General features: G+C 39.6%; 22 non-coding genes across 22 annotated transcripts; 5 read left to right on the forward strand and 17 right to left on the reverse strand.

The window, feature by feature from the left end:
* The first annotated feature begins 286 nt into the window (after positions 1-286).
* trnag-ucc (transfer RNA glycine (anticodon UCC)) lies at positions 287-358 on the forward strand. The gene has a single exon. It is a non-coding gene; the product is annotated as a tRNA-Gly (tRNA).
* Positions 359-1533: 1175 nt separating this feature from the next.
* Positions 1534-1605, reverse strand: trnae-uuc (transfer RNA glutamic acid (anticodon UUC)). The gene has a single exon. It is a non-coding gene; the product is annotated as a tRNA-Glu (tRNA).
* A 920-nt stretch (positions 1606-2525) lies between these two features.
* trnae-uuc (transfer RNA glutamic acid (anticodon UUC)) lies at positions 2526-2597 on the reverse strand. The gene has a single exon. It is a non-coding gene; the product is annotated as a tRNA-Glu (tRNA).
* Positions 2598-3517: 920 nt separating this feature from the next.
* On the reverse strand, positions 3518-3589 carry trnae-uuc (transfer RNA glutamic acid (anticodon UUC)). The gene has a single exon. It is a non-coding gene; the product is annotated as a tRNA-Glu (tRNA).
* A 659-nt stretch (positions 3590-4248) lies between these two features.
* On the forward strand, positions 4249-4320 carry trnag-ucc (transfer RNA glycine (anticodon UCC)). The gene has a single exon. It is a non-coding gene; the product is annotated as a tRNA-Gly (tRNA).
* Positions 4321-5502: 1182 nt separating this feature from the next.
* Positions 5503-5574, reverse strand: trnae-uuc (transfer RNA glutamic acid (anticodon UUC)). Its single transcript has one exon. It is a non-coding gene; the product is annotated as a tRNA-Glu (tRNA).
* A 920-nt stretch (positions 5575-6494) lies between these two features.
* Positions 6495-6567, reverse strand: trnae-cuc (transfer RNA glutamic acid (anticodon CUC)). Its single transcript has one exon. It is a non-coding gene; the product is annotated as a tRNA-Glu (tRNA).
* Positions 6568-7487: 920 nt separating this feature from the next.
* On the reverse strand, positions 7488-7559 carry trnae-cuc (transfer RNA glutamic acid (anticodon CUC)). The gene has a single exon. It is a non-coding gene; the product is annotated as a tRNA-Glu (tRNA).
* A 920-nt stretch (positions 7560-8479) lies between these two features.
* Positions 8480-8551, reverse strand: trnae-uuc (transfer RNA glutamic acid (anticodon UUC)). The gene has a single exon. It is a non-coding gene; the product is annotated as a tRNA-Glu (tRNA).
* A 3897-nt stretch (positions 8552-12448) lies between these two features.
* On the reverse strand, positions 12449-12520 carry trnae-uuc (transfer RNA glutamic acid (anticodon UUC)). The gene has a single exon. It is a non-coding gene; the product is annotated as a tRNA-Glu (tRNA).
* A 920-nt stretch (positions 12521-13440) lies between these two features.
* trnae-uuc (transfer RNA glutamic acid (anticodon UUC)) lies at positions 13441-13512 on the reverse strand. The gene has a single exon. It is a non-coding gene; the product is annotated as a tRNA-Glu (tRNA).
* Positions 13513-14432: 920 nt separating this feature from the next.
* On the reverse strand, positions 14433-14504 carry trnae-uuc (transfer RNA glutamic acid (anticodon UUC)). Its single transcript has one exon. It is a non-coding gene; the product is annotated as a tRNA-Glu (tRNA).
* Positions 14505-15163: 659 nt separating this feature from the next.
* On the forward strand, positions 15164-15235 carry trnag-ucc (transfer RNA glycine (anticodon UCC)). Its single transcript has one exon. It is a non-coding gene; the product is annotated as a tRNA-Gly (tRNA).
* A 189-nt stretch (positions 15236-15424) lies between these two features.
* trnae-uuc (transfer RNA glutamic acid (anticodon UUC)) lies at positions 15425-15496 on the reverse strand. Its single transcript has one exon. It is a non-coding gene; the product is annotated as a tRNA-Glu (tRNA).
* A 920-nt stretch (positions 15497-16416) lies between these two features.
* Positions 16417-16488, reverse strand: trnae-uuc (transfer RNA glutamic acid (anticodon UUC)). Its single transcript has one exon. It is a non-coding gene; the product is annotated as a tRNA-Glu (tRNA).
* Positions 16489-17408: 920 nt separating this feature from the next.
* Positions 17409-17480, reverse strand: trnae-cuc (transfer RNA glutamic acid (anticodon CUC)). The gene has a single exon. It is a non-coding gene; the product is annotated as a tRNA-Glu (tRNA).
* A 1956-nt stretch (positions 17481-19436) lies between these two features.
* On the reverse strand, positions 19437-19508 carry trnae-cuc (transfer RNA glutamic acid (anticodon CUC)). Its single transcript has one exon. It is a non-coding gene; the product is annotated as a tRNA-Glu (tRNA).
* Positions 19509-21464: 1956 nt separating this feature from the next.
* Positions 21465-21536, reverse strand: trnae-cuc (transfer RNA glutamic acid (anticodon CUC)). Its single transcript has one exon. It is a non-coding gene; the product is annotated as a tRNA-Glu (tRNA).
* Positions 21537-22193: 657 nt separating this feature from the next.
* trnag-ucc (transfer RNA glycine (anticodon UCC)) lies at positions 22194-22265 on the forward strand. Its single transcript has one exon. It is a non-coding gene; the product is annotated as a tRNA-Gly (tRNA).
* Positions 22266-24130: 1865 nt separating this feature from the next.
* trnae-cuc (transfer RNA glutamic acid (anticodon CUC)) lies at positions 24131-24202 on the reverse strand. The gene has a single exon. It is a non-coding gene; the product is annotated as a tRNA-Glu (tRNA).
* A 659-nt stretch (positions 24203-24861) lies between these two features.
* trnag-ucc (transfer RNA glycine (anticodon UCC)) lies at positions 24862-24933 on the forward strand. The gene has a single exon. It is a non-coding gene; the product is annotated as a tRNA-Gly (tRNA).
* A 189-nt stretch (positions 24934-25122) lies between these two features.
* On the reverse strand, positions 25123-25194 carry trnae-uuc (transfer RNA glutamic acid (anticodon UUC)). Its single transcript has one exon. It is a non-coding gene; the product is annotated as a tRNA-Glu (tRNA).
* Positions 25195-26513: the final 1319 nt, after the last annotated feature.

The following is a 26513-nucleotide window of genomic DNA, read 5'->3' on the forward strand; positions in this document are numbered from 1 at the left end:
TTAGCACTGGAACTGCTATAGGTTTTTGGGTGGACATCTCTGTCATGTTGAAAATCAAAAGGTCTTTCTTTGATTACATTTTGTTGCCTTCCTGTGGATTAAGTTTCATCTTAATGTAGATCAAATTGAACACAGACAACGGTTTCTGATCTGACTCTTTGTCAGCAGTCACTGATGGTGCAAGTCAAATTAGTTTAGTGCACAATGAAAATGTAAAACTTCAAACCCCAAGAAAGACCAGTCATTTCATCTTTCCGATCATAACGATTTTACATTGAATTACGTGGCATTGGTGGTATAGTGGTGAGCATAGCTGCCTTCCAAGCAGTTCACCCGGGTTCGATTCCCGGCCAATGCAAAGATTCATCTGTCCTACTTCAAATTAAGCAGACTGCAGAGTATTTCCTAATCCATTCTAAACATCACCAAACGTACTGATTGTGTAAATGTACCTGTTTTTAATTATTTATCTTAAAGCAGCCATTTCCTCAATTATGTGATTAACAATGATATTTGACATTAGATAAAGAGTATAGAAATGAAACTCTTCCCTGACCGGGAATCTAACCCCGGTCCACGACGGTGAAAGCGTCGGACACTAGACCATCAAGGAGACACTCTTCCTCTTTATCCACCAAGTGAACACTTGCACAGTTGTATAGAATAAGTCATTCCATGAACTTGCATTGTCCAACTGACGTCCTGATTTTGGATTTCTTTTGCCAGAAAAATGTGCGTAGAGTCCCATCGGTGTGTAAAATGACCTTCCGGAACGTCTACAATTAGGCTCAATTGTCTTAAATTCAGCAAGCAGTCAAGCACGCCTAAGAGCAAATATTTATTGCAACACATAGACTTTAAGAACTAAATTCTGGAAAAAATTTTTTGTGTTGTGAACAAAAGCTATAGTGAACTAAAGCTATACTAGGGCCTCAGACTGTCAACAGTCATGGAATTTGACGAAATGTACAGCGTTGGAGACTATTTTAGCACTGGAACTGCTATAGGTTTTTGGGTGGACATCTCTGTCATGTTGAAAATCAAAAGGTCTTTCTTTGATTACATTTTGTTGCCTTCCTGTGGATTAAGTTTCATCTTAATGTAGATCAAATTGAACACAGACAACGGTTTCTGATCTGACTCTTTGTCAGCAGTCACTGATGTTGCAAGTCAAATTAGTTTAGTGCACAATGAAAATGTAAAACTTCAAACCCCAAGAAAGACCAGTCATTTCATCTTTCCGATCATAACGATTTCACATTGAATTACGTGGCATTGGTGGTATAGTGGTGAGCATAGCTGCCTTCCAAGCAGTTGATCCGGGTTCGATTCCAGGCCAGTGCAAAGATTCATCTGTCCTACTTCAAATTAAGTAGATTGTAGCGTATTTCCTAATCCATTCTAAACATCACCAAACCTACTGATTGTGTAAATGTACCTGTTTTTAATTATTTATCTTAAAGCAGCCATGTCCTCAATTATGTCATTAACAATGATATTTGACATTAGATAATGAGTATAGAAATGAAACTCTTCCCTGACCGGGAATCGAACCCGGGCCACGACGGTGAAAGCGTCGGATCCTAGCCACTAGACCATCAGGGAGACACTCTTCCTCTTTATCCACAGGGTGAACACTTGCACAGTTGTATAGAATCAGTCATTCCATGAACTTGCATTGTCCAACTGACGTCCTGATTTTGGATTTCTTTTGCCACAAAAATGTGCGTAGAGTCCCATCGGTGTGTAAAATGACCTTCCGGAACGTCTACAATTAGGCTCAATTGTCTTAAATTCAGCAAGCAGTCAAGCACGCCTAAGAGCAAATATTTATTGCAACACATAGACTTTAAGAACCAAATTCTGGAAAAGTTTTTTTGTGTTGTGAACAAAAGCTATGGTGAACTAAAGCTATACTATGGCCTCAGACTGTCAACAGTCATGGAATTTGACGGAATGTACAGCGTTGGAGACTATTTTAGCACTGGAACTGCTATAGGTTTTTGGGTGGACATCTCTGTCATGTTGAAAATCAAAAGGTCTTTCTTTGATTACATTTTGTTGCCTTCCTGTGGATTAAGTTTCATCTTAATGTAGATCAAACTGAACACAGACAACGGTTTCTGATCTGACTCTTTGTCAGCAGTCATTGATGGTGCAAGTCAAATTAGTTTAGTGCACAATAAAAATGTAAAACTTCAAACCCCAAGAAAGACAAGTCATTTCATCTTTCCGATCATAACGATTTTACATTGAATTACGTGGCATCAGTGGTATAGTGGTGAGCATAGCTGCCTTCCAAGCAGTTGACCCGGGTTCGACTCCTGGCCAATGCAAAGGTTCATCTGTCCTACTTCAAATTAAGCAGACTGCAGAGTATTTCCTAATCCATTCTAAACATCACCAAACATACTGATTGTGTAAATGTACCTGTTTTTAATTATTTATCTTAAAGCAGCCATTTCCTCAATTATGTCATTAACAATGATATTTGACATTAGATAATGAGTATAGAAATGAAACTCTTCCCTGACCGGGAATCGAACCCGGGCCACGACGGTGAAAGCGTCGGATCCTAGCCACTAGACCATCAGGGAGACACTCTTCCTTTTTATCCACCAAGTGAACACTTGCACAGTTGTATAGAATCAGTCATTCCATGAACTTGCATTGTCCACCTGACGTCCTGATTTTGGATTTCTTTTGCCACAAAAATGTGCGTAGAGTCCCATCGGTGTGTAAAATGACCTTCCTGAACGTCTACAATTAGGCTCAATTGTCTTAAATTCAGCAAGCAGTCAAGCACGCCTAAGAGCAAATATTTATTGCAACACATAGACTTTAAGAACCAAATTCTGGAAAAGTTTTTTTGTGTTGTGAACAAAAGCTATAGTGAACTAAAGCTATACTATGGCCTCAAACTGTCGACAGTCATGGAATTTGACGGAATGTACAGCGTTGGAGACTATTTTAGCACTGGAACTGCTATAGGTTTTTGGGTGGACATCTCTGTCATGTTGAAAATCAAAAGGTCTTTCTTTGATTACATTTTGTTGCCTTCCTGTGGATTAAGTTTCATCTTAATATAGATCAAATTGAACACAGACAACGGTTTCTGATCAGACTCTTTGTCAGCAGTCACTGATGGTGCAAGTCAAATTAGTTTAGTGCACAATAAAAATGTAAAACTTCAAACCCCAAGAAAGACCAGTCATTTCATCTTTCCGTTCATGACGATTTTACAATGAATTACGTGGCATTGTTGGTATAGTGGTAAGCATAGCTGCCTTCCAAGCAGTTGACCCGGGTTCGATTCCCGGCCAGTGCAAAGATTCATCTGTCCTACTTCAAATTAAGTAGATTGTAGCGTATTTCCTAATCCATTCTAAACATCACCAAATGTACTGACTGTGTAAATGTACCTGTTTTTAATTATTTATCTTAAAGCAGCCATGTCCTCAATTATGTCATTAATAATGATATTTGACATTAGATAATGAGTATAGAAATGAAACTCTTCCCTGACCGGGAATCGAACCCGGGCCACGACGGTGAAAGCGTCGGATCCTAGCCACTAGACCATCAGGGAGACACTCTTCCTCTTTATCCACCAAGTGAACATTTGCACAGTTGTATAGAATCAGTCATTCCATGAACTTGCATTGACCAACTGACGTCCTGATTTTGGATTTCTTTTGCCACAAAAATGTGCGTAGAGTCCCATCGGTGTGTAAAATGACCTTCCGGAACGTCTACAATTAGGCTCAATTGTCTTAAATTCAGCAAGCAGTCAAGCACGCCTAAGAGCAAATATTTATTGCAACACATAGACTTTAAGAACCAAATTCTGGAAAAGTTTTTTTGTGTTGTGAACAAAAGCTATGGTGAACTAAAGCTATACTATGGCCTCAGACTGTCAACAGTCATGGAATTTGACGGAATGTACAGCATTGGAGACTATTTTAGCACTGGAACTGCTATAGGTTTTTGGGTGGACATCTCTGTCATGTTGAAAATCAAAAGGTCTTTCTTTGATTACATTTTGTTGCCTTCCTGTGGATTAAGTTTCATCTTAATGTAGATCAAACTGAACACAGACAACGGTTTCTGATCTGACTCTTTGTCAGCAGTCATTGATGGTGCAAGTCAAATTAGTTTAGTGCACAATAAAAATGTAAAACTTCAAACCCCAAGAAAGACAAGTCATTTCATCTTTCCGATCATAACGATTTTACATTGAATTACGTGGCATTGGTGGTATAGTGGTGAGCATAGCTGCCTTCCAAGCAGTTGACCCGGGTTCGATTCCCGGCCAATGCAAAGATTCATCTGTCCTACTTCAAATTAAGCAGACTGCAGAGTATTTCCTAATCCATTCTAAACATCACCAAACGTACTGATTGTGTAAATGTACCTGTTTTTAATTATTTATCTTAAAGCAGCCATTTCCTCAATTATGTGATTAACAATGATATTTGACATTAGATAAAGAGTATAGAAATGAAACTCTTCCCTGACCGGGAATCGAACCCCAGTCCACGACGGTGAAAGCGTCGGACCCTAGCCACTAGACCATCAAGGAGACACTCTTCCTCTTTATCCACCAAGTGAACACTTGCACAGTTGTATAGAATAAGTCATTCCATGAACTTGCATTGTCCAACTGACGTCCTGATTTTGGATTTCTTTTGCCAGAAAAATGTGCGTAGAGTCCCATCGGTGTGTAAAATGACCTTCCGGAACGTCTACAATTAGGCTCAATTGTCTTAAATTCAGCAAGCTGTCAAGCACGCCTAAGAGCAAATATTTATTGCAACACATAGACTTTAAGAACCAAATTCTGGAAAAATTTTTTTGTGTTGTGAACAAAAGCTATAGTGAACTAAAGCTATACTATGGCCTCAGACTGTCAACAGTCATGGAATTTGACGAAATGTACAGCGTTGGAGACTATTTTAGCACTGGAACTGCTATAGGTTTTTGGGTGGACATCTCTGTCATGTTGAAAATCAAAAGGTCTTTCTTTGATTACATTTTGTTGCCTTCCTGTGGATTAAGTTTCATCTTAATGTAGATCAAATTGAACACAGACAACGGTTTCTGATCTGACTCTTTGTCAGCAGTCACTGATGTTGCAAGTCAAATTAGTTTAGTGCACAATGAAAATGTAAAACTTCAAACCCCAAGAAAGACCAGTCATTTCATCTTTCTGATCATAACGATTTCACATTGAATTACGTGGCATTGGTGGTATAGTGGTGAGCATAGCTGCCTTCCAAGCAGTTGATCCGGGTTCGATTCCAGGCCAGTGCAAAGATTCATCTGTCCTACTTCAAATTAAGTAGATTGTAGCGTATTTCCTAATCCATTCTAAACATCACCAAACCTACTGATTGTGTAAATGTACCTGTTTTTAATTATTTATCTTAAAGCAGCCATGTCCTCAATTATGTCATTAACAATGATATTTGACATTAGATAATGAGTATAGAAATGAAACTCTTCCCTGACCGGGAATCGAACCCGGGCCACGACGGTGAAAGCGTCGGATCCTAGCCACTAGACCATCAGGGAGACACTCTTCCTCTTTATCCACAGGGTGAACACTTGCACAGTTGTATAGAATCAGTCATTCCATGAACTTGCATTGTCCAACTGACGTCCTGATTTTGGATTTCTTTTGCCACAAAAATGTGCGTAGAGTCCCATCGGTGTGTAAAATGACCTTCCGGAACGTCTACAATTAGGCTCAATTGTCTTAAATTCAGCAAGCAGTCAAGCACGCCTAAGAGCAAATATTTATTGCAACACATAGACTTTAAGAACCAAATTCTGGAAAAGTTTTTTTGTGTTGTGAACAAAAGCTATGGTGAACTAAAGCTATACTATGGCCTCAGACTGTCAACAGTCATGGAATTTGACGGAATGTACAGCATTGGAGACTATTTTAGCACTGGAACTGCTATAGGTTTTTGGGTGGACATCTCTGTCATGTTGAAAATCAAAAGGTCTTTCTTTGATTACATTTTGTTGCCTTCCTGTGGATTAAGTTTCATCTTAATGTAGATCAAACTGAACACAGACAACGGTTTCTGATCTGACTCTTTGTCAGCAGTCATTGATGGTGCAAGTCAAATTAGTTTAGTGCACAATAAAAATGTAAAACTTCAAACCCCAAGAAAGACAAGTCATTTCATCTTTCCGATCATAACGATTTTACATTGAATTACGTGGCATCAGTGGTATAGTGGTGAGCATAGCTGCCTTCCAAGCAGTTGACCCGGGTTCGACTCCTGGCCAATGCAAAGGTTCATCTGTCCTACTTCAAATTAAGCAGACTGCAGAGTATTTCCTAATCCATTCTAAACATCACCAAACATACTGATTGTGTAAATGTACCTGTTTTTAATTATTTATCTTAAAGCAGCCATTTCCTCAATTATGTCATTAACAATGATATTTGACATTAGATAATGAGTATAGAAATGAAACTCTTCCCTGACCGGGGATTCGAACCCGGGCCACGACGGTGAAAGCGTCGGATCCTAGCCACTAGACCATCAGGGAGACACTCTTCCTCTTTATCCACCAAGTGAACACTTGCACAGTTGTATAGAATCAGTCATTCCATGAACTTGCATTGTCCAACTGACGTCCTGATTTTGGATTTCTTTTGCCACAAAAATGTGCGTAGAGTCCCATCGGTGTGTAAAATGACCTTCCTGAACGTCTACAATTAGGCTCAATTGTCTTAAATTCAGCAAGCAGTCAAGCACGCCTAAGAGCAAATATTTATTGCAACACATAGACTTTAAGAACCAAATTCTGGAAAAGTTTTTTTGTGTTGTGAACAAAAGCTATAGTGAACTAAAGCTATACTATGGCCTCAAACTGTCGACAGTCATGGAATTTGACGGAATGTACAGCGTTGGAGACTATTTTAGCACTGGAACTGCTATAGGTTTTTGGGTGGACATCTCTGTCATGTTGAAAATCAAAAGGTCTTTCTTTGATTACATTTTGTTGCCTTCCTGTGGATTAAGTTTCATCTTAATATAGATCAAATTGAACACAGACAACGGTTTCTGATCAGACTCTTTGTCAGCAGTCACTGATGGTGCAAGTCAAATTAGTTTAGTGCACAATAAAAATGTAAAACTTCAAACCCCAAGAAAGACCAGTCATTTCATCTTTCCGTTCATGACGATTTTACAATGATTTACGTGGCATTGTTGGTATAGTGGTGAGCATAGCTGCCTTCCAAGCAGTTGACCCGGGTTCGATTCCCGGCCAGTGCAAAGATTCATCTGTCCTACTTCAAATTAAGTAGATTGTAGCGTATTTCCTAATCCATTCTAAACATCACCAAATGTACTGACTGTGTAAATGTACCTGTTTTTAATTATTTATCTTAAAGCAGCCATGTCCTCAATTATGTCATTAATAATGATATTTGACATTAGATAATGAGTATAGAAATGAAACTCTTCCCTGACCTGGAATCGAACCCGGGCCACGACGGTGAAAGCGTCGGATCCTAGCCACTAGACCATCAGGGAGACACTCTTCCTCTTTATCCACCAAGTGAACATTTGCACAGTTGTATAGAATCAGTCATTCCATGAACTTGCATTGACCAACTGACGTCCTGATTTTGGATTTCTTTTGCCACAAAAATGTGCGTAGAGTCCCATCGATGTGTAAAATGACCTTCCTGAACGTCTACAATTAGGCTCAATTGTCTTAAATTCAGCAAGCAGTCAAGCACGCCTAAGAGCAAATATTTATTGCAACACATAGACTTTAAGAACCAAATTCTGGAAAAGTTTTTTTGTGTTGTGAACAAAAGCTATAGTGAACTAAAGCTATACTATGGCCTCAAACTGTCGACAGTCATGGAATTTGACGGAATGTACAGCGTTGGAGACTATTTTAGCACTGGAACTGCTATAGGTTTTTGGGTGGACATCTCTGTCATGTTGAAAATCAAAAGGTCTTTCTTTGATTACATTTTGTTGCCTTCCTGTGGATTAAGTTTCATCTTAATATAGATCAAATTGAACACAGACAACGGTTTCTGATCAGACTCTTTGTCAGCAGTCACTGATGGTGCAAGTCAAATTAGTTTAGTGCACAATAAAAATGTAAAACTTCAAACCCCAAGAAAGACCAGTCATTTCATCTTTCCGTTCATGACGATTTTACAATGATTTACGTGGCGTTGTTGGTATAGTGGTGAGCATAGCTGCCTTCCAAGCAGTTGACCCGGGTTCGATTCCCGGCCAGTGCAAAGATTCATCTGTCCTACTTCAAATTAAGTAGATTGTAGCGTATTTCCTAATCCATTCTAAACATCACCAAATGTACTGACTGTGTAAATGTACCTGTTTTTAATTATTTATCTTAAAGCAGCCATGTCCTCAATTATGTCATTAATAATGATATTTGACATTAGATAATGAGTATAGAAATGAAACTCTTCCCTGACCGGGAATCGAACCCGGGCCACGACGGTGAAAGCGTCGGATCCTAGCCACTAGACCATCAGGGAGACACTCTTCCTCTTTATCCACCAAGTGAACATTTGCACAGTTGTATAGAATCAGTCATTCCATGAACTTGCATTGACCAACTCACGTCCTGATTTTGGATTTCTTTTGCCACAAAAATGTGCGTAGAGTCCCATCGGTGTGTAAAATGACCTTCCGGAACGTCTACAATTAGGCTCAATTGTCTTAAATTCAGCAAGCAGTCAAGCACGCCTAAGAGCAAATATTTATTGCAACACATAGACTTTAAGAACCAAATTCTGGAAAAGTTTTTTTGTGTTGTGAACAAAAGCTATGGTGAACTAAAGCTATACTATGGCCTCAGACTGTCAACAGTCATGGAATTTGACGGAATGTACAGCATTGGAGACTATTTTAGCACAGGAACTGCTATAGGTTTTTGGGTGGACATCTCTGTCATGTTGAAAATCAAAAGGTCTTTCTTTGATTACATTTTGTTGCCTTCCTGTGGATTAAGTTTCATCTTAATGTAGATCAAACTGAACACAGACAACGGTTTCTGATCTGACTCTTTGTCAGCAGTCATTGATGGTGCAAGTCAAATTAGTTTAGTGCACAATAAAAATGTAAAACTTCAAACCCCAAGAAAGACAAGTCATTTCATCTTTCCGATCATAACGATTTTACATTGATTTACGTGGCATCAGTGGTATAGTGGTGAGCATAGCTGCCTTCCAAGCAGTTGACCCGGGTTCGACTCCTGGCCAATGCAAAGATTCATCTGTCCTACTTCAAATTAAGCAGACTGCAGAGTATTTCCTAATCCATTCTAAACATCACCAAACATACTGATTGTGTAAATGTACCTGTTTTTAATTATTTATCTTAAAGCAGCCATTTCCTCAATTATGTCATTAACAATGATATTTGACATTAGATAATGAGTATAGAAATGAAACTCTTCCCTGACCGGGGATTCGAACCCGGGCCACGACGGTGAAAGCGTCGGATCCTAGCCACTAGACCATAAGGGAGACACTCTTCCTCTTTATCCACCAAGTGAACACTTGCACAGTTGTATAGAATCAGTCATTCCATGAACTTGCATTGTCCAACTGACGTCCTGATTTTGGATTTCTTTTGCCACAAAAATGTGCGTAGAGTCCCATCGGTGTGTAAAATGACCTTCCTGAACGTCTACAATTAGGCTCAATTGTCTTAAATTCAGCAAGCAGTCAAGCACGCCTAAGAGCAAATATTTATTGCAACACATAGACTTTAAGAACCAAATTCTGGAAAAGTTTTTTTGTGTTGTGAACAAAAGCTATAGTGAACTAAAGCTATACTATGGCCTCAAACTGTCGACAGTCATGGAATTTGACGGAATGTACAGCGTTGGAGACTATTTTAGCACTGGAACTGCTATAGGTTTTTGGGTGGACATCTCTGTCATGTTGAAAATCAAAAGGTCTTTCTTTGATTACATTTTGTTGCCTTCCTGTGGATTAAGTTTCATCTTAATATAGATCAAATTGAACACAGACAACGGTTTCTGATCAGACTCTTTGTCAGCAGTCACTGATGGTGCAAGTCAAATTAGTTTAGTGCACAATAAAAATGTAAAACTTCAAACCCCAAGAAAGACCAGTCATTTCATCTTTCCGTTCATGACGATTTTACAATGATTTACGTGGCATTGTTGGTATAGTGGTGAGCATAGCTGCCTTCCAAGCAGTTGACCCGGGTTCGATTCCCGGCCAGTGCAAAGATTCATCTGTCCTACTTCAAATTAAGTAGATTGTAGCGTATTTCCTAATCCATTCTAAACATCACCAAATGTACTGACTGTGTAAATGTACCTGTTTTTAATTATTTATCTTAAAGCAGCCATGTCCTCAATTATGTCATTAATAATGATATTTGACATTAGATAATGAGTATAGAAATGAAACTCTTCCCTGACCTGGAATCGAACCCGGGCCACGACAGTGAAAGCGTCGGATCCTAGCCACTAGACCATCAGGGAGACACTCTTCCTCTTTATCCACCAAGTGAACATTTGCACAGTTGTATAGAATCAGTCATTCCATGAACTTGCATTGACCAACTGACGTCCTGATTTTGGATTTCTTTTGCCACAAAAATGTGCGTAGAGTCCCATCGGTGTGTAAAATGACCTTCCTGAACGTCTACAATTAGGCTCAATTGTCTTAAATTCAGCAAGCAGTCAAGCACGCCTAAGAGCAAATATTTATTGCAACACATAGACTTTAAGAACCAAATTCTGGAAAAGTTTTTTTGTGTTGTGAACAAAAGCTATAGTGAACTAAAGCTATACTATGGCCTCAGACTGTCAACAGTCATGGAATTTGACGGAATGTACAGCGTTGGAGACTATTTTAGCACTGGAACTGCTATAGGTTTTTGGGTGGACATCTCTGTCATGTTGAAAATCAAAAGGTCTTTCTTTGATTACATTTTGTTGCCTTCCTGTGGATTAAGTTTCATCTTAATATAGATCAAATTGAACACAGACAACGGTTTCTGATCAGACTCTTTGTCAGCAGTCACTGATGGTGCAAGTCAAATTAGTTTAGTGCACAATAAAAATGTAAAACTTCAAACCCCAAGAAAGACCAGTCATTTCATCTTTCCGTTCATGACGATTTTACAATGATTTACGTGGCATTGTTGGTATAGTGGTGAGCATAGCTGCCTTCCAAGCAGTTGACCCGGGTTCGATTCCCGGCCAGTGCAAAGATTCATCTGTCCTACTTCAAATTAAGTAGATTGTAGCGTATTTCCTAATCCATTCTAAACATCACCAAATGTACTGACTGTGTAAATGTACCTGTTTTTAATTATTTATCTTAAAGCAGCCATGTCCTCAATTATGTCATTAATAATGATATTTGACATTAGATAATGAGTATAGAAATGAAACTCTTCCCTGACCTGGAATCGAACCCGGGCCACGACAGTGAAAGCGTCGGATCCTAGCCACTAGACCATCAGGGAGACACTCTTCCTCTTTATCCACCAAGTGAACATTTGCACAGTTGTATAGAATCAGTCATTCCATGAACTTGCATTGACCAACTGACGTCCTGATTTTGGATTTCTTTTGCCACAAAAATGTGCGTAGAGTCCCATCGGTGTGTAAAATGACCTTCCTGAACGTCTACAATTAGGCTCAATTGTCTTAAATTCAGCAAGCAGTCAAGCACGCCTAAGAGCAAATATTTATTGCAACACATAGACTTTAAGAACCAAATTCTGGAAAAGTTTTTTTGTGTTGTGAACAAAAGCTATAGTGAACTAAAGCTATACTATGGCCTCAGACTGTCAACAGTCATGGAATTTGACGGAATGTACAGCGTTGGAGACTATTTTAGCACTGGAACTGCTATAGGTTTTTGGGTGGACATCTCTGTCATGTTGAAAATCAAAAGGTCTTTCTTTGATTACATTTTGTTGCCTTCCTGTGGATTAAGTTTCATCTTAATATAGATCAAATTGAACACAGACAACGGTTTCTGATCAGACTCTTTGTCAGCAGTCACTGATGGTGCAAGTCAAATTAGTTTAGTGCACAATAAAAATGTAAAACTTCAAACCCCAAGAAAGACCAGTCATTTCATCTTTCCGTTCATGACGATTTTACAATGATTTACGTGGCATTGTTGGTATAGTGGTGAGCATAGCTGCCTTCCAAGCAGTTGACCCGGGTTCGATTCCCGGCCAGTGCAAAGATTCATCTGTCCTACTTCAAATTAAGTAGATTGTAGCGTATTTCCTAATCCATTCTAAACATCACCAAATGTACTGACTGTGTAAATGTACCTGTTTTTAATTATTTATCTTAAAGCAGCCATGTCCTCAATTATGTCATTAATAATGATATTTGACATTAGATAATGAGTATAGAAATGAAACTCTTCCCTGACCTGGAATCGAACCCGGGCCACGACGGTGAAAGCGTCGGATCCTAGCCACTAGACCATCAGGGAGACACTCTTCCTCTTTATCCACCAAGTGAACATTTGCACAGTTGTATAGAATCAGTCATTCCATGAACTTGCATTGACCAACTGACGTCCTGATTTTGGATTTCTTTTGCCACAAAAATGTGCGTAGAGTCCCATCGGTGTGTAAAATGACCTTCCGGAACGTCTACAATTAGGCTCAATTGTCTTAAATTCAGCAAGCAGTCAAGCACGCCTAAGAGCAAATATTTATTGCAACACATAGACTTTAAGAACCAAATTCTGGAAAAGTTTTTTTGTGTTGTGAACAAAAGCTATGGTGAACTAAAGCTATACTATGGCCTCAGACTGTCAACAGTCATGGAATTTGACGGAATGTACAGCATTGGAGACTATTTTAGCACTGGAACTGCTATAGGTTTTTGGGTGGACATCTCTGTCATGTTGAAAATCAAAAGGTCTTTCTTTGATTACATTTTGTTGCCTTCCTGTGGATTAAGTTTCATCTTAATGTAGATCAAACTGAACACAGACAACGGTTTCTGATCTGACTCTTTGTCAGCAGTCATTGATGGTGCAAGTCAAATTAGTTTAGTGCACAATAAAAATGTAAAACTTCAAACCCCAAGAAAGACAAGTCATTTCATCTTTCCGATCATAACGATTTTACATTGAATTACGTGGCATCAGTGGTATAGTGGTGAGCATAGCTGCCTTCCAAGCAGTTGACCCGGGTTCGACTCCTGGCCAATGCAAAGATTCATCTGTCCTACTTCAAATTAAGCAGACTGCAGAGTATTTCCTAATCCATTCTAAACATCACCAAACATACTGATTGTGTAAATGTACCTGTTTTTAATTATTTATCTTAAAGCAGCCATTTCCTCAATTATGTCATTAACAATGATATTTGACATTAGATAATGAGTATAGAAATGAAACTCTTCCCTGACCGGGAATCGAACCCGGGCCACGACGGTGAAAGCGTCGGATCCTAGCCACTAGACCATCAGGGAGACACTCTTCCTCTTTATCCACCAAGTGAACACTTGCACAGTTGTATAGAATCAGTCATTCCATGAACTTGCATTGTCCAACTGACGTCCTGATTTTGGATTTCTTTTGCCACAAAAATGTGCGTAGAGTCCCATCGGTGTGTAAAATGACCTTCCTGAACGTCTACAATTAGGCTCAATTGTCTTAAATTCAGCAAGCAGTCAAGCACGCCTAAGAGCAAATATTTATTGCAACACATAGACTTTAAGAACCAAATTCTGGAAAAGTTTTTTTGTGTTGTGAACAAAACTTATAGTGAACTAAAGCTATACTATGGCCTCAAACTGTCGACAGTCATGGAATTTGACGGAATGTACAGCGTTGGAGACTATTTTAGCACTGGAACTGCTATAGGTTTTTGGGTGGACATCTCTGTCATGTTGAAAATCAAAAGGTCTTTCTTTGATTACATTTTGTTGCCTTCCTGTGGATTAAGTTTCATCTTAATATAGATCAAATTGAACACAGACAATGGTTTCTGATCAGACTCTTTGTCAGCAGTCACTGATGGTGCAAGTCAAATTAGTTTAGTGCACAATAAAAATGTAAAACTTCAAACCCCAAGAAAGACCAGTCATTTCATCTTTCCGATCATGACGATTTTACATTGAATTACGTGGCATTGTTGGTATAGCGGTGAGCATAGCTGCCTTCCAAGCAGTTGACCCGGGTTCGATTCCCGGCCAGTGCAAAGATTCATCTGTCCTACTTCAAATTAAGTAGATTGTAGCGTATTTCCTAATCCATTCTAAACATCACCAAACGTACTGACTGTGTAAATGTACCTCTTTATAATTATTTATCTTAAAGCAGCCATGTCCTCAATTATGTCATTAATAATGATATTTGACATTAGATAATGAGTATAGAAATGAAACTCTTCCCTGACCGGGAATCGAACCCGGGCCACGACGGTGAAAGCATCGGATCCTAGCCACTAGACCATCAGGGAGTCACTCTTCCTCTTCATCCACCAAGTGAACACTTGCACAGTTGTATAGAATCAGTCATTCCATGAACTTGCATTGTCCAACTGACGTCCTGATTTTGGATTTCTTTTGCCACAAAAATGTGCGTAGAGTCCCATCGGTGTGTAAAATGACCTTCCTGAACGTCTACAATTAGGCTCAATTGTCTTAAATTCAGCAAGCAGTCAAGCACGCCTAAGAGCAAATATTTATTGCAACACATAGACTTTAAGAACCAAATTCTGGAAAAGTTTTTTTGTGTTGTGAACAAAAGCTATAGTGAACTAAAGCTATACTATGGCCTCAAACTGTCGACAGTCATGGAATTTGACGGAATGTACAGCGTTGGAGACTATTTTAGCACTGGAACTGCTATAGGTTTTTGGGTGGACATCTCTGTCATGTTGAAAATCAAAAGGTCTTTCTTTGATTACATTTTGTTGCCTTCCTGTGGATTAAGTTTCATCTTAATATAGATCAAATTGAACACAGACAACGGTTTCTGATCAGACTCTTTGTCAGCAGTCACTGATGGTGCAAGTCAAACTAGTTTAGTGCACAGTAAAAATGTAAAACTTCAAACCCCAAGAAAGACAAGTCATTTCATCTTTCCGATCATAACGATTTTACATTGAATTACGTGGCATTGGTGGTATAGTGGTGAGCATAGCTGCCTTCCAAGCAGTTGACCCGGGTTCGGATCCCGGCCAATGCAAAGATTCATCTGTCCTACTTCAAATTAAGCAGGTTGCAGAGTATTTCCTAATCCATTTTAAACATCACCAAACCTACTGATTGTGTAAATGTACCTATTTTTAATTATTTATATTAAAGCAGCCATTTCCTCAATTATGTCATCAACAATGATATTGGACATTAGATAATGAGTATACAAATGAAACTCTTCCCTGACCGGGAATCGAACCCGGGCCACGACGGTGAAAGCGTCGGATCCTAGCCACTAGACCATCAGGGAGTCACTCTTCCTCTTCATCCACCAAGTGAACACTTGCACAGTTGTATAGAATCAGTCATTCCATGAACTTGCATTGTCCAACTGACGTCCTGATTTTGGATTTCTTTTGCCACAAAAATGTGCGTAGAGTCCCATCGGTGTGTAAAATGACCTTCCGGAACGTCTACAATTAGGCTCAATTGTCTTAAATTCAGCAAGCAGTCAAGCACGCCCAAGAGCAAATATTTATTGCAACACATAGACTTTAAGAACCAAATTCTGGAAAAGTTTTTTTGTGTTGTGAACAAAAGCTATAGTGAACTAAAGCTATACTATGGCCTCAAACTGTCGACAGTCATGGAATTTGACGGAATGTACAGCGTTGGAGACTATTTTAGCACTGGAACTGCTATAGGTTTTTGGGTGGACATCTCTGTCATGTTGAAAATCAAAAGGTCTTTCTTTGATTACATTTTGTTGCCTTCCTGTGGATTAAGTTTCATCTTAATGTAGATCAAATTGAACACAGACAACGGTTTCTGATCAGACTCTTTGTCAGCAGTCACTGATGGTGCAAGTCAATTTAGTTTAGTGCACAATAAAAATGTAAAACTTCAAACCCCAAGAAAGACCAGTCATTTCATCTTTCCGATCATGACGATTTTACATTGAATTACGTGGCATTGTTGGTATAGTGGTGAGCATAGCTGCCTTCCAAGCAGTTGACCCGGGTTCGGTTCCCGGCCAGTGCAAAGATTCATCTGTCCTACTTCAAATTAAGTAGATTGTAGCGTATTTCCTAATCCATTCTAAACATCACCAAACGTACTGACTGTGTAAATGTACCTGTTTTTAATTATTTATCTTAAAGCAGCCATGTCCTCAATTATGTCATTAATAATGATATTTGACATTAGATAATGAGTATAGAAATAAAACTCTTCCCTGACCGGGAATCGAACCCGGGCCACGACGGTGAAAGCGTCGGATCCTAGCCACTAGACCATCAGGGAGACACTCTTCCTCTTTATCCACCAAGTGAACATTTGCACAGTTGTATAGAATCAGTCATTCCATGAACTTGCATTGACCAACTGACGTCCTGATTTTGGATTTCTTTTGCCACAAAAATGTGCGTAGAGTCCCATCGGTGTGTAAAATGACCTTCCGGAACGTCTACAATTAGGCTCAATTGTCTTAAATTCAGCAAGCAGTCAAGCACGCCTAAGAGCAAATATTTATTGCAACACATAGACTTTAAGAACCAAATTCTGGAAAAGTTTTTTTGTGTTGTGAACAAAAGCTATGGTGAACTAAAGCTATACTATGGCCTCAGACTGTCAACAGTCATGGAATTTGACGGAATGTACAGCGTTGGAGACTATTTTAGCACTGGAACTGCTATAGGTTTTTGGGTGGACATCTCTGTCATGTTGAAAATCAAAAGGTCTTTCTTTGATTACATTTTGTTGCCTTCCTGTGGATTAAGTTTCATCTTAATGTAGATCAAATTGAACACAGACAACGGTTTCTGATCTGACTCTTTGTCAGCAGTCACTGATGGTGCAAGTCAAATTAGTTTAGTGCACAATAAAAATGTAAAACTTCAAACCCCAAGAAAGACCAGTCATTTCATCTTTCCGATCATAACGATTTTACATTGAATTACGTGGCATTGGTGGTATAGTGGTGAGCATTGCTGCCTTCCAAGTAGTTGACCCGGGTTCTATTCCCGGCCAATGCAAAGATTCATCTGTCGCACTTCAAATTAAGCAGATTTCAGAGTATTTCCTGATCCATTCTAAACATCACCAAACCTACTGATTGTGTAAATGTACCTATTTTTAATTATTTATCTTAAAGCAGCCATTTCATCAATTAAGTCATCAACAATGATTTTTGACAATAGATACAGAGTACAGAAGTGAAACTCTTCCCTGACCGGGAATCGAACCCAGGCCATGACGGTGAGAGCGTCGGATCCTAGCCACTAGACCATCAGGGAGACAATATTACTCTTTATCCACCAAGTGAACGCTTGCACAGTTGTATAGAATCAGTCATTCCATGAACTTGCATTGTCCAACTGACGTCCTGATTTTGGATTTCTTTTGCCACAAAAATGTGCGTAGAGTCCCATCGGTGTGTAAAATGACCTTCCGGAACGTCTACAATTAGGCTCAATTGTCTTAAATTCAGCAAGCAGTCAAGCACACCTAAGAGCTCAATTGTCTTAAATTCAGCAAGCAGTCAAGCACGCCTAAGAGCAAATATTTATTGCAACACATAGACTTTAAGAACCAAATTCTGGAAAAGTTTTTTTGTGTTGTGAACAAAAGCTATAGTGAACTAAAGCTATACTAGGGCCTCAGACTGTCAACAGTTATGGAATTTGACGGAATGTACAGGGTTGGAGACTATTTTAGCACTGGAACTGCTATAGGTTTTTGGGTGGACATCTCTGTCATGTTGAAAATCAAAAGGTCTTTCTTTGATTACATTTTGTTGCATTCCTGTGGATTAAGTTTCATCTTAATGTAGATCAAATTGAACACAGACAACGGTTTCTGATCTGACTCTTTGTCAGCAGTCACTGATGGTGCAAGTCAAATTAGTTTAGTGCACAATAAAAATGTAAAACTTCAAACCCCAACAAAGACCAGTCATTTCATCTTTCCGATCATAACGATTTTACATTGAATTACGTGGCATTGGTGGTATAGTGGTGAGCATAGCTGCCTTCCAAGCAGTTTACCCGAGTTCGATTCCCGGCCAATGCAAAGATTCATCTGGCCTACTTCAAATTAAGCAGATTGCAGAGTATTTCCTAATCCATTCTAAACATCACCAAACCTACTGATTGTGTAAATGTACCTTGTTTTTATTATTTATCTTAAAGCAGCCATTTCCTCAATTATGTCATTAACTATGATATTTGACATTAGATAATGAGTATAGAAATGAAACTCTTCCCTGACCAGGAATCGAACCCGGGCCACGAAGGTGAAAGCGTCGGATCCTAGCCACTAGACCATCAGGGAGACACTCTTCCTGTTCATCCACCAAGTGAACACTTGCACAGATGTATAGAATCAGTCATTCCATGAACTTGCATTGTCCAACTGACGTCCTGATTTTGGATTTCTTTTGCCACAAAAATGTGCGTAGAGTCCCATCGGTGTGTAAAATGCCATTCCGGAACGTCTACAATTAGGCTCAATTGTCTTAAATTCAGCAAGCAGTCAAGCACGCTTAAGAGCAAATATTTATTGCAACACATAGACTTTAAGAACCAAATTCTGGAAAAGTTTTTTTGTGTTGTGAACAAAAGCTATAGTGAACTAAAGCTATACTATGGCCTCAGACTGTCAACAGTCATGGAATTTGACGGAATGTACAGCGTTGGAGACTATTTTAGCACTGGAACTGCTATAGGTTTTTGGGTGGACATCTCTGTCATGTTGAAAATCAAAAGGTCTTTCTTTGATTACATTTTGTTGCCTTCCTGTGGATTAAGTTTCATCTTAATGTAGATCAAATTGAACACAGACAACGGTTTCTGATCTGACTCTTTGTCAGCAGTCACTGATGGTGCAAGTCAAATTAGTTTAGTGCACAATAAAAATGTAAAACTTCAAACCCCAAGAAAGACCAGTCATTTCATCTTTCCGATCATAACGATTTTACATTGAATTACGTGGCATTGGTGGTATAGTGGTGAGCATTGCTGCCTTCCAAGTAGTTGACCCAGGTTCTATTCCCGGCCGATGCAAAGATTCATCTGTCGCACTTCAAATTAAGCAGATTGCAGAGTATTTCCTGATCCATTCTAAACATCACCAAACCTACTGATTGTGTAAATGTACCTATTTTTAATTATTTATCTTAAAGCAGCCATTTCATCAATTAAGTCATCAACAATGATTTTTGACAATAGATACAGAGTACAGAAGTGAAACTCTTCCCTGACCGGGAATCGAACCCAGGCCATGACGGTGAGAGCGTCGGATCCTAGCCACTAGACCATCAGGGAGACAATATTACTCTTTATCCACCAAGTGAACGCTTGCACAGTTGTATAGAATCAGTCATTCCATGAACTTGCATTGTCCAACTGACGTCCTGATTTTGGATTTCTTTTGCCACAAAAATGTGCGTAGAGTCCCATCGGTGTGTAAAATGACCTTCCGGAACGTCTACAATTAGGCTCAATTGTCTTAAATTCAGCAAGCAGTCAAGCACACCTAAGAGCTCAATTGTCTTAAATTCAGCAAGCAGTCAAGCACGCCTAAGAGCAAATATTTATTGCAACACATAGACTTTAAGAACCAAATTCTGGAAAAGTTTTTTTGTGTTGTGAACAAAAGCTATAGTGAACTAAAGCTATACTAGGGCCTCAGACTGTCAACAGTTATGGAATTTGACGGAATGTACAGGGTTGGAGACTATTTTAGCACTGGAACTGCTATAGGTTTTTGGGTGGACATCTCTGTCATGTTGAAAATCAAAAGGTCTTTCTTTGATTACATTTTGTTGCATTCCTGTGGATTAAGTTTCATCTTAATGTAGATCAAATTGAACACAGACAAGGGTTTCTGATCTGACTCTTTGTCAGCAGTCACTGATGGTGCAAGTCAAATTAGTTTAGTGCACAATAAAAATGTAAAACTTCAAACCCCAACAAAGACCAGTCATTTCATCTTTCCGATCATAACGATTTTACATTGAATTACGTGGCATTGGTGGTATAGTGGTGAGCATAGCTGCCTTCCAAGCAGTTTACCCGAGTTCGATTCCCGGCCAATGCAAAGATTCATCTGGCCTACTTCAAATTAAGCAGATTGCAGAGTATTTCCTAATCCATTCTAAACATCACCAAACCTACTGATTGTGTAAATGTACCTTGTTTTTATTATTTATCTTAAAGCAGCCATTCCCTCAATTATGTCATTAACTATGATATTTGACATTAGATAATGAGTATAGAAATGAAACTCTTCCCTGACCAGGAATCGAACCCGGGCCACGAAGGTGAAAGCGTCGGATCCTAGCCACTAGACCATCAGGGAGACACTCTTCCTGTTCATCCACCAAGTGAACACTTGCACAGATGTATAGAATCAGTCATTCCATGAACTTGCATTGTCCAACTGACGTCCTGATTTTGGATTTCTTTTGCCACAAAAATGTGCGTAGAGTCCCATCGGTGTGTAAAATGCCATTCCGGAACGTCTACAATTAGGCTCAATTGTCTTAAATTCAGCAAGCAGTCAAGCACGCTTAAGAGCAAATATTTATTGCAACACATAGACTTTAAGAACCAAATTCTGGAAAAGTTTTTTTGTGTTGTGAACAAAAGCTATAGTGAACTAAAGCTATACTATGGCCTCAGACTGTCAACAGTCATGGAATTTGACGGAATGTACAGCGTTGGAGACTATTTTAGCACTGGAACTGCTATAGGTTTTTGGGTGGACATCTCTGTCATGTTGAAAATCAAAAGGTCTTTCTTTGATTACATTTTGTTGCCTTCCTGTGGATTAAGTTTCATCTTAATGTAGATCAAATTGAACACAGACAACGGTTTCTGATCTGACTCTTTGTCAGCAGTCACTGATGGTGCAAGTCAAATTAGTTTAGTGCACAATAAAAATGTAAAACTTCAAACCCCAAGAAAGACCAGTCATTTCATCTTTCCGATCATAACGATTTTACATTGAATTACGTGGCATTGGTGGTATAGTGGTGAGCATTGCTGCCTTCCAAGTAGTTGACCCAGGTTCTATTCCCGGCCGATGCAAAGATTCATCTGTCGCACTTCAAATTAAGCAGATTGCAGAGTATTTCCTGATCCATTCTAAACATCACCAAACCTACTGATTGTGTAAATGTACCTATTTTTAATTATTTATCTTAAAGCAGCCATTTCATCAATTAAGTCATCAACAATGATTTTTGACAATAGATACAGAGTAAAGAAGTGAAACTCTTCCCTGACCGGGAATCGAACCCGGGCCACGACGGTGAGAGCGTCGGATCCTAGCCACTAGACCATCAGGGAGACAATATTACTCTTTATCCACCAAGTGAACGCTTGCACAGTTGTAAAGAATCAGTCATTCCATGAACTTGCATTGTCCAACTGACGTCCTGATTTTGGATTTCTTTTGCCACAAAAATGTGCGTAGAGTCCCATCGGTGTGTAAAATGACCTTCCGGAACGTCTACAATTAGGCTCAATTGTCTTAAATTCAGCAAGCAGTCAAGCACGCCTAAGAGCAAATATTTATTGCAACATAGACTTTAAGAACCAAATTCTGGAAAAGTGTTTTTGTGTTGTGAAATAAAGCTATAGTGAACTAAAGCTATACTATGGCCTCAGACTGTCAACAGACATGGAATTTGATGGAATGTACAGCGTTGGAGACTATTTTAGCACTGGAACTGCTATAGGTTTTTGGGTTGGCATCTCTGTCATGTTGAAAATCAAAAGGTCTTTCTTTGATTACATTTTGTTGCCTTCCTGTGGATTAAGTTTCTTCTTAATGTAGATCAAATTGAACACAGACAACGGTTTCTGATCTGACTCTTTGTCAGCAGTCACTGATGGTGCAAGTCAAATTAGTTCAGTGCACAATAAAAATGTAAAACTTCAAACCCCAAGAATGACCAGTAATTGCATCTTTCCGATCATAACAATTTTACATTGAATTATGTGGCATTGGTGGTATAGTGGTGAGCATAGCTGCCTTCCAAGCAGTTGACCCGGGTTCGATTCCCGGCCAATGCAAAGATTTATCTGTCCTACTTCGAAGTAAGCAGGTTGCAGAGTATTTCCTAATCCATTCTAAACATCACCAAACCTACTGATTGTGTAAATGTACCTGTTTCAATTATTTATCTTAAAGCAGCCATTTCCTCAATTATGACATCAACAATGATTTTTGACAATAGATACAGAGTACAGTAATGAAACTCTTCCCTGACCGGGAATCGAACAAGGGCCACGACGGTGACCCCCAAATTCCACTACCTCCGCTCCGCTGCGCTCCGCTCCGACACGAACGCCGGAGCAAAATCGGTCCCGTTCTAGTCAATCAGAGCAATTCCACTACTGCGGCCGTGCTCCGGCAGTGCGCCGCCCTCTGTTCCGGCGTCCGGCAAAAATAGAATCGATCCTATTTTCGCCGGACGCCGGAGCACCTCTGCAGTAAATGGACAGAAATCACCACCGCCCAACAGGAAAAGGAGCAAGCACAATTTCCGTTTTTCACAATAAATCGATAAACAAAAGGCATTTTTTGTTTCTTTTGCACAGGTTTAACAACTTTTAAGAACTATCAATGGCGGCTGAAGTTTAAATGAACAAAAGTAAGCCATAAATACAGTTTCTACTATCAAAGTAGTCACACTTTGTTGATCCAAACACTGCTGATCTCTCAACACAAATGATGGGCAGATTAAACAGTTCATGCCGATGTTTCTCCCACACAACGGGTGTTTGGATCTAACTTCCGCGTTTACTGCTCGGACTGTATCGCAAGATCTCGAAAATCCCACGCATGCTTGTTTGCCCCCCTCAGGTCTCCGCACCGGAGCGGAGCCGTTGTAGAGCGGGTAGCAGTAAAAACTGAGTTCGGAAGCGAGCGGCTGCGGAAGGCGGGGGCGGACCGGAGCGGAGGTAGTGGAAAATGGGAGTGAGAGCGTCGGATCCTAGCCACTAGACCATCAGGGAGACACTATTCCTCTTTATCCACCAAGTGAATGCTTGCACAGTTGTATAGAATCAGTCATTCCATGAACTTGCATTGTCCAACTGACATCCTGATTTTGCATTTCTTTTGCCACAAAAATGTGCGTAGAGTCCCATCGGTGTGTAAAATGACCTTCCGGAACGTCTACAATTAGGCTCAATTGTCTTAAATTTAGCAAGCAGTCAAGCACGCCTAAGAGCAAATATTTATTGCAACACATAGACTTTAAGAACCAAATTCTGGAAAAGTTTTTTTGTGTTGTGAACAAAAGCTATAGTGAACTAAAGCTATACTATGGCCTCAGACTGTCAACAGTCATGGAATTTGACGGAATGTACAGCGTTGGAGACTATTTTAGAACTGGAACTGCTATAGGTTTTTGGGTGGACATCTCTGTCATGTTGAAAATCAAAAGGTCTTTCTTTGATTACATTTTGTTGCCTTCCTGTGGATTAAGTTTCTTCTTAATGTAGATCAAATTGAACACAGACAACGGCTTCTGATCTGACTCTTTGTCAGCAGTCACTGATGGTGCAAGTCAAATTAGTTCAGTGCACAATAAAAATGTAAAACTTCAAACCCCAAGAATGACCAGTAATTGCATCTTTCCGATGATAACGATTTTACATTGAATTATGTGGCATTGGTGGTATAGTGGTGAGCATAGCTCCCTTCCAAGCAGTTGACCCGGGTTCGATTCCCGGCCAATGCAAAGATTCATCTGGCCTACTTCAAATTGAGCAGATTGCAGAGTATTTCCTAATCCATTCTAAACATCACCAAACCTACTGATTGTGTAAATGTATCTGTTTTTAATTATTTATCTTAAAGCAGCCATTTCCTCAATTATGTCATCAACAATGATTTTTGACAATAGATACAGAGTACAGTAATGAAACTCTTCCCTGACCGGGAATCAAACCCGGGCCACGACGGTGAGAGCGTCGGATCCTAGCCACTAGACCATCAGGGAGACACTATTCCTCTTTATCCACCAAGTGAATGCTTGCACAGTTGTATAGAATCAGTCATTCCATGAACTTGCATTGTCCAACTGACGTCCTGATTTTGGATTTCTTTTGCCACAAAAATGTGCGTAGAGTCCCATCGGTGTGTAAAATGACCTTCCGGAACGTCTACAATTAGGCTCAATTGTCTTAAATTCAGCAAGCAGTCAAGCACGCCTAAGAGCAAATATTTATTGCAACACATAGACTTTAAGAACCAAATTCTGGAAAAGTTTTTTTGTGTTGTGAACAAAAGCTATAGTGAACTAAAGCTATACTATGGCCTCAAACTGTCAACAGTCATGGAATTTGACGGAATGTACAGCGTTGGAGACTATTTTAGCACTGGAACTGCTATAGGTTTTTGGGTGGACATCTCTGTCATGTTGAAAATCAAAAGGTCTTTCTTTGATTACATTTTGTTGCCTTCCTGTGGATTAAGTTTCATCTTAATGTAGATCAAATTGAACACAGACAACGGTTTCTGATCTGACTCTTTGTCAGCAGTCACTGATGGTGCAAGTCAAATTAGTTTAGTGCACAATAAAAATGTAAAACTTCAAACCCCAAGAAAGACCAGTCATTTCATCTTTCCGATCATAACGATTTTACATTGAATTACGTGGCATTGGTGGTATAGTGGTGAGCATAGCTGCCTTCCAAGCAGTTGACCCGGGTTCGATTCCCGGCCAATGCAAAGATTCATCTGTCCTACTTCAAATTAAGCAGATTGCAGAGTATTTCCTAATCCATTCTAAACATCACCAAAGTTACTGATTGTGTAAATGTACCTATTTTTAATTATTTATCTTAAAGCAGCCATTTCCTCAATTATGTCATTAACAATGATATTTGACATTAGATAATGAATATAGAAATGAAACTCTTCCCTGACCGGGAATCGAACCCGGGCCACAACGGTGAAAGCGTCGGATCCTAGCCACTAGACCATCAGGGAGACACTCTCCCTCTAAATCCACCAAGTGAACACTTGCACAGTTGTATAGAATCAGTCATTCCATGAACTTGCATTGTCCAACTGACGTCCTGATTTTGGATTTCTTTTGCCACAAAAATGTGCGTAGAGTCCCATCGGTGTGTAAAATGACCTTCCGGAACGTCTACAATTAGGCTCAATTGTCTTAAATTCAGCAAGCAGTCAAGCACGCCTAAGAGCAAATATTTATTGCAACACATAGACTTTAAGAACCAAATTCTGGAAAAGTTTTTTTGTGTTGTGAACAAAAGCTATAGTGAACTAAAGCTATACTATGGCCTCAGACTGTCAACAGTCATGGAATTTGACGGAATGTACAGCGTTGGAGACTATTTTAGCACTGGAACTGCTATAGGTTTTTGGGTGGACATCTCTGTCATGTTGAAAATCAAAAGGTCTTTCTTTGATTACATTTTGTTGCCTTCCTGTGGATTAAGTTTCTTCTTAATGTAGATCAAATTGAACACAGACAACGGTTTCTGATCTAACTCTTTGTCAGCAGTCACTGATTGTGCAAGTCAAATTAGTTCAGTGCACAATAAAAATGTAAAACTTCAAACCCCAAGAATGACCAGTAATTGCATCTTTCCGATCATAACGATTTTACATTGAATTATGTGGCATTGGTGGTATAGTGGTGAGCATAGCTGCCTTCCAAGCAGTTTCCCCGGGTTCGATTCCCGGCCAAAGCAAAGATTCATCTGGCCTACTTCAAATTAAGCAGATTGCAGAGTATTTCCTAATCCATTCTAAACATCACCAAACCTACTGATTGTGTAAATGTACCTGTTTCAATTATTTATCTTAAAGCAGCCATTTCCTCAATTATGACATCAACAATGATTTTTGACAATAGATACAGAGTACAGTAATGAAACTCTTCCCTGACCGGGAATCGAACCCGGGCCACGACGGTGACCCCCAAATTCCACTACCTCCGCTCCGCTGCGCTCCGCTCCGACACGAACGCCGGAGCAAAATCGGTCCCGTTCTAGTCAATCAGAGCAATTCCACTACTGCGGCCGTGCTCCGGCAGTGCGCCGCCCTCTGTTCCGACGTCCGGCAAAAATAGAATCGATCCTATTTTCGCCGGACGCCGGAGCACCTCTGCAGTAAATGGACAGAAATCACCACCGCCCAACAGGAAAAGGAGCAAGCACAATTTCCGTTTTTCACAATAAATCGATAAACAAAAGGCATTTTTTGTTTCTTTTGCACAGGTTTAACAACTTTTAAGAACTATCAATGGCGGCTGAAGTTTAAATGAACAAAAGTAAGCC

This window comes from Nothobranchius furzeri, chromosome 3, assembly GCF_043380555.1.
Source record: "Nothobranchius furzeri strain GRZ-AD chromosome 3, NfurGRZ-RIMD1, whole genome shotgun sequence".
In the NCBI taxonomy this organism is placed as follows: Eukaryota; Metazoa; Chordata; class Actinopteri; order Cyprinodontiformes; family Nothobranchiidae; genus Nothobranchius; species Nothobranchius furzeri.